Here is a 6,298-nt window from a genome sequence, read left to right as displayed (position 1 = left end):
GTGTGTGTGTGTGTGTGTGTGTGTGTGTGTGTGTGTGTGTGTGTGTGTGTGTGTGTGTGCATATCTAGGGAATAACCTGCTGGGATCGAGCAGCAGTGACACCCTGATGTATTGCCAGGCCTTGAGCGTGACCGTAAAGAGAGACGCGTGTGTGGGTGTGTGCGTGGGTGTGTGTGTGTGTGTGTGTGTACGAGGGAGAGATTTTGGAAGGTGCAGTTGCAGGAAAGTAGAAATTAAAAAAAAGTGATGGAGATGAGAACAACAGAGAAGAGTGGAATGTGTTTAGATTGGCAGTTAACATACTCCACTAAATCTTATCTGTAAGCGGTAACACCTCAGCTGGGTGTGTGTGTGTGTGTGTGTGTGTGTGTGTGTGTGTGTGTGTGTGTGTGTGTGTGTGGAGGTTATCAGCTATCCAGAGTTTTACTGCCTGTGTTAAAGCGCTTCCACCAGAAAAATGTTTTGATCCGCTGCCACACATGGTTAAGCATTCACCATCTGACTCTGCTTCGTTTCACACACAGTGGCCTGAGGGGAAAAGACAGAGAGAGGCAGCGCAAGAGAAAGTCCAAGTTGTGGAAAAAGAGGTGTTGAACTGGTCAGGCATGCCTGCCCTCACCTCCCTGCTCACGCTCACCTGGCCCCAGAGCTCCCTAAAGCAAATACACAGGATCGCTTTTTTTCCCTTCCAGGTGTTTTTCAACCTGCATGGACATTTGCTTACTTTCCACTTCCCCACCGTCTATGTCTTTCTCTTTCTTTTCTGTTTTTTTTTCTTCATTCTCTGGATTAACCCCTCTCTCTCTCCCTCTCTCTCTCAGTATATCCACACTCCTGCAGCAATGGGAAATCCTTCAAAATCCATAATTCACGCTTCACTGCTCCTCTCCCTCTCTCGTCTCCCCCCATTTCTCCCTCTGTAGGCCTCTGTGTGTTTGTGTGTGTGTGTGTGTGTGTGTGTGTGTGTGTGTGTGTGTGTGTGTGTGTGTGTGTGTGTGAGAGAGAGAGAGAGAGACAGAGAGAGAGAGACCTGAATGCAGATGCAAACCCCTTGTGGAAAAATCCTAACAAACATATGGTTCCGCACACATATAATCTCACGCACATTCCCAAACACACATCTTATTTGCATGCACACACCGCACATTACACTCTGGTGCAAATAGTTGCTCATTTTAATGATCCTGTATGCAAAGCAGAAAAAAATATTTTAATGATACTGTATGCAAATTAGAGAAAGATTTCCACTGACACATGCTGCACATGAGAAATAGTAGTATATCAAAGAGAAATCCACAGCACACAAATTAACATGTATGTAAAGTACCGCCTAGCCTGGCCAACCCTTCTGGGCGTGCAGGCCATTTGGGATAGATTCAGTACACTAAAAAGCTGCTTCAAAGTCAAAGCTTTGCCAGAATGTGTTTTCTGCAATGCAGAGTAGAGGCCTAATTTGCTGTTTAAATTCTTTTTATTGTATATATGAAACAGTAATTCCCAACTGATAGGAGAAACATGAGTGTTATAAAATCTAACAGAATAGTTCAGTTATATGATAATAAATCTCACTGTCAAATTTAGGTTACAAGCTGTGTTAAACCCTGTACTCATAAGATATTAACAACAGGCCTCACAACAGACATTTTGACTTGTCCAAGTCGAGGCACATGAGATGATAAATAACGGCCTTTTCTTAGTAAATGAATGGTGTTTTGTAACAAAGCCTCTTTTACGTCTCCCTCTCTCTCTTAAAGGATGATTCCGCTTCATTACCACTTGGGTCTTGTTTTTGTAGTGTTGGCCCTCATTTCATATTGAAATAAGAACATTATGCTAACCAAGTGAAGTTGCTGAGATCTGGAAATGAGGCAACATCACCTGAAAGAAGTCCCAGGTTAGTCAAACTTAACTGTATTGAAGGTTAATGGTGAAATGATTACCTAAATTTTCTGCTGTGAATATCCATCACAGTTTAGACTAAATCTTTACCCTCTGTACTTGTATGCACAGTTTTTCTGTGCAATGAGGGATAATTACAGACATTTTGGTTAACCTCCAAATAAAGTGGTTTAGATAATTTGACTAATCCGTTGTTTGTTTAAAACATGTCTGATCCTCTAACAGCCAGTGTTAATTTTGACAGCTCTTGAGACACAAATGCTTATTCGTTTTAGTCACATTTAAGTCATTTTTATCCTTCATAGTTTTAGTCAAAGAAAATTCTAAACGTTTTTGTCGACAAAAATTAATGACATTTTATCGTCAAGTTTGATCATTATCTTTTCTATGTTTTTTTTTATCTTTAAACTAATCCAGCAAGGCTACTTCATGTATCAGGAAGTAGAATCAAGGTGACAGGTTCTATAATAATTTCATTTAGACAATTTTCTACAACTAAAAATAATTTCTACACACTTACAAATTGTCATTTCTCCAGCAGTGTTTGACAGGTTTAAGGGGTGATTTACAAGCACACACTGACTGATCATCATTTGAAAAGCTCAACATCTCTCTATTTATGCTCTCAAAAACTTTGACACCACAAATAACTAATCTGAGACAACTAGAGACAACTGTACCCAGGTTCATCATGGTAAACTCTAACTTATCCATCTAACTGTCAAGAAGCAGAGAAATAAAGCCTGACCTCTTTCTTAATCTGCAACGTTAGTCTGGAGGTTTGAACTCGTGTCCTCTCACAGAGTTGGAGATTAAAACTAAACTTTCATCTCTGTCAGAGAAAACTGATCTGAGTTCAGACCATTTACTTACAGCACAGCCACACTCACAGATAACTGAGCCACCTACCTGCCTGTCAAACAGCATCAACCAATAAACCATCTCGAGTCCAGACTGAGTGGAGTCCTGCAGCCAGGATCAGCTGTGAAAACTGGTGGGTGGTGGCCGCTTGCTCTGCTACCATTCAGCAGCTAATAAGCGGAAGCTAACTACTAACAGTCACCGCTGCAACTATCAAACTCCACAAATCCATTCAACAGCTTACAATCTCCACCAGCTATGTTGTTTGTGTTTGTTAAACATCGTGGTACCTCACACAGATGTTTCTTCATGTAATTATTAGACTGATAGAGCCAAGAGAGCTCTCTGAATGTAGCTGACTCACCGCTGATATACAGTGGGTGACTCAATTGACACTAAAGCTATGCACTATCATGTCTGTAGTAACTTTTATATAGTGGCTGAAAAGTTATTATAAGGATGGCTTCAGTGCATCATCAGCCATGATTTCAGGCCCGCCCAAAAAATCCTGGACATGATCCGACATGAAAAGCCGTCCTTTCACGTCAGCATGATAGGCGGCCAGTCGCCGTCGGGGGCATCAGGGAGAAACACGGCGGGACAACAATGTAAGTTAAGGGGGCAAAAGTCCAAGTAGGGTGGGTGGGAGTGGTGGTAAATGGTTCCAACAACCACCTACTTTCACCCAAGAGGCTGGTCCACTTCCCATATGAATGTAAAGCCAAATCCTGTTCGTTTTTACTAAAGCTAACCACGTGCTTTGGTCTCAAACCCAACCACATGTGTGTTGGCTAGATGTAACTGCATGCTTTTGTTGTTGAAGAAGAAAAACATCAATTTGCAGTGTTGTACCGATGTAGTGAATTTATTTTGAAAGAGACTCTATGCAAAATGTTTATTTTCTCTGAAAATGGAATTGTATTTTGAAAGGAGACAATGCATGTAACGGGCAGAAGTTGGCACGGCATCCCAGAATGTTAACAACCACGTGTATGAAAAGACTGTAAGGATACTGAAAGCCAGGGGTGTCCAAACTTTTTTGAATGGGTGCCAGATTAGATCATGTGGAAATACCTGGGGGCAGCTGCTTCTTACATCATATGGGCTTGTTTTTTTTAAAAAAATCCTGTAGAAATAGGACAAATGCAACAGTTTCATTTTTCAGTGAAAAATATTTCACCTTCCACTGCTCTTGAAAGCAGCAGCCCTCACTGCTGACTTCACACTTCTTTGCTGTAAGGCTGTGTATTGGCAAGAATCTGGCGATACAATGCATATCATGACACAGGGGTTACCATCCAGTGTACTGGGATATATTGCAATACTGAAAGGGTTTTTTTTTTTAATCTAATTTTAAGGAAAGCTGTCATGAAGAAAGCTCCACCATATGCATAATGTTTGAGGAGAAAAAGTTGACTTTTTAAATGTAATCAGCACAGTAGGATCTGTATTTATCACAGCCCCTTTAACATGCTAACAATATAACAATATATGTTAATATATGTTATGTTGGAGTCAAAAAACATAAATTGCGATAACTGCGAACTACACCCCTGCTTTGCTGTTTATTCTTTTTGCATGATAGTATATTCATCTCATACACTCTCGTTCCCTCAAACAACCTGAAACACACACACAACACAAACTCACACACAAGCACAGTGATCTGTCTCATAAATCAGCAGGCTCTCTGAGCGAGCCGGAAACCCAAGGACAGCTCAGACACGTGGAGCAGACACAGCCAAGACCTCCTGGTCCCACGCCACCCTCTCTCCTTGTGTGTGTGTGTGTGTGTGTGTGTGTGCGTGTATATACGTGTGTGTGTGTGCATGCAAGTGTAGAGTGTGAGTGTTGAGAGTGCGTCTGTCCATATTTATGGCTGCCTCTGAATGCTCAATCCCGTGTGTGCTTTCACAAGCACATGCACGCTTATCTGAGCCGGTTAAGTGTGCACACGTGTGTGTGTGTGTGTGTGTGTGTGTGTGTGTGTGTGTGTGTGTGTGTGTGTGTGTGTGTGTGTGTGTATGTATGTGTGTGTGCGCACGCATTCTGAATATGTGCTGCTGTCTCTCACTGCCAGATTGGCCTCTTGTCTCTCTCTCTCTCTGGGATGTGTAGACTTGCACAAGGCCTCTAAGTTATGAATCTGCAGACAGCCCTCCCTCTCTGGCCCCTCAGCCACTCTCCGCTCCACCACTTGGCTTTTGTACAGGCAGAGCATTCAGTTGTGTGTGTGTTGACATGTGTATGAATGCATGCATGCATTTGTTTGTGTGTGTCCATCTTAGTCTTTTGTGCACTTGTGTCTGTGATGTTTATTACTGTCATTTTCTCCACGCTCATGCCATTTTCATGTTCCTCAACAACACACACACACACACACTAAACTTGCACTTAACGAGCTTTTGATCCCCAAATGAGCCTGACCCCCATTAATGGCCACCTGTTCTGGGCCTATGGGGAACGTGCTGTAGCCAAACAGTGTGTTGTTTAACATGATTAACACACAACAATGTGGGAGGCGGAGGATGGAGTGTGCATCAAAAGGAAGCTATTGGTTTTTAATGATGTTTTCAGCCTCTAACTGACTCCATACAGCCGCACAGACCAGAGATCATTGAAATGAAACAGCAGCAGGAGAGCGTCCTGTTGTCTTTTGTGTGTGTGGATGGGACTGAGTTATTTATGGGGTCTTTAACACACTGAGGGGACAGGGAGGAGGGCTGGAGAGGTGAGCAGAGCGTTGGATGGAGAGGACGGCTCATTCAACAGAGCCGGTGCCAAAGCAGAACAGCTTTTCTCCGTCTCCCTTTACAAAATTCCTTCTCAGTCTTACCCCCCACCCCCCACCCCCTCCTTTTTTCTTTCCCTTTTCCATCTTTTGCTCTTCCATACCCAAGACTTTCCACAGATCTGAGGGATAATTCCAATTTTTCCCCCTCAGCCTCAGAATCAAATCTAATTTCACTCCGGTCCACTCCTGCTAATTTGCCATTAATGCTTCCTCCACCTCTCTTATCTCTCTGCAGCTCTTTTACTCAGAATGAAATTCAAGTGTAATTTTAAAATCTCCCACTGAATCAAATCTAATTTTTCTCACCATCTCTCACAGTAATGTGTATTTAAAAAGATCTAATGCTTTATTTTCTCACTGGTGATCTCTCTGTGCTTTTGGTTTTCCACCCTCCCTTTATCTGTGTATCTCTCTTTCACCAGCAAATGGAGAAAAAAAATTTTTTTTTGATATGTGATGAAAGATAGTAACTCTTGAGGAAGGGGAATTTGTATTACATACATTAATATAAATTTAATCTATATTAATATTTCATTATCTTAATTTTTGAGACAAAAACCTAATATAATTTTTAAAAAGAGCAATTTAAATTCAAGCTTATATATCCGACACTGATTTGTCTTTAAACAAATTATTTTTTTTGTCCATCTCTCTGTTTTTCGCCCTTGTTTCCTGTCTCACTCTCTTTTTTTTTGTCTCTCTCACACTTTATGTCTCACCCACCCACCCCCCCCCCCCCCCCCC

The sequence above is a fragment of the Epinephelus moara genome, chromosome 5, assembly GCF_006386435.1.
Source record: "Epinephelus moara isolate mb chromosome 5, YSFRI_EMoa_1.0, whole genome shotgun sequence".
Classification (NCBI taxonomy): domain Eukaryota; kingdom Metazoa; phylum Chordata; class Actinopteri; order Perciformes; family Serranidae; genus Epinephelus; species Epinephelus moara.
This window is presented reverse-complemented; position numbering follows the sequence as displayed.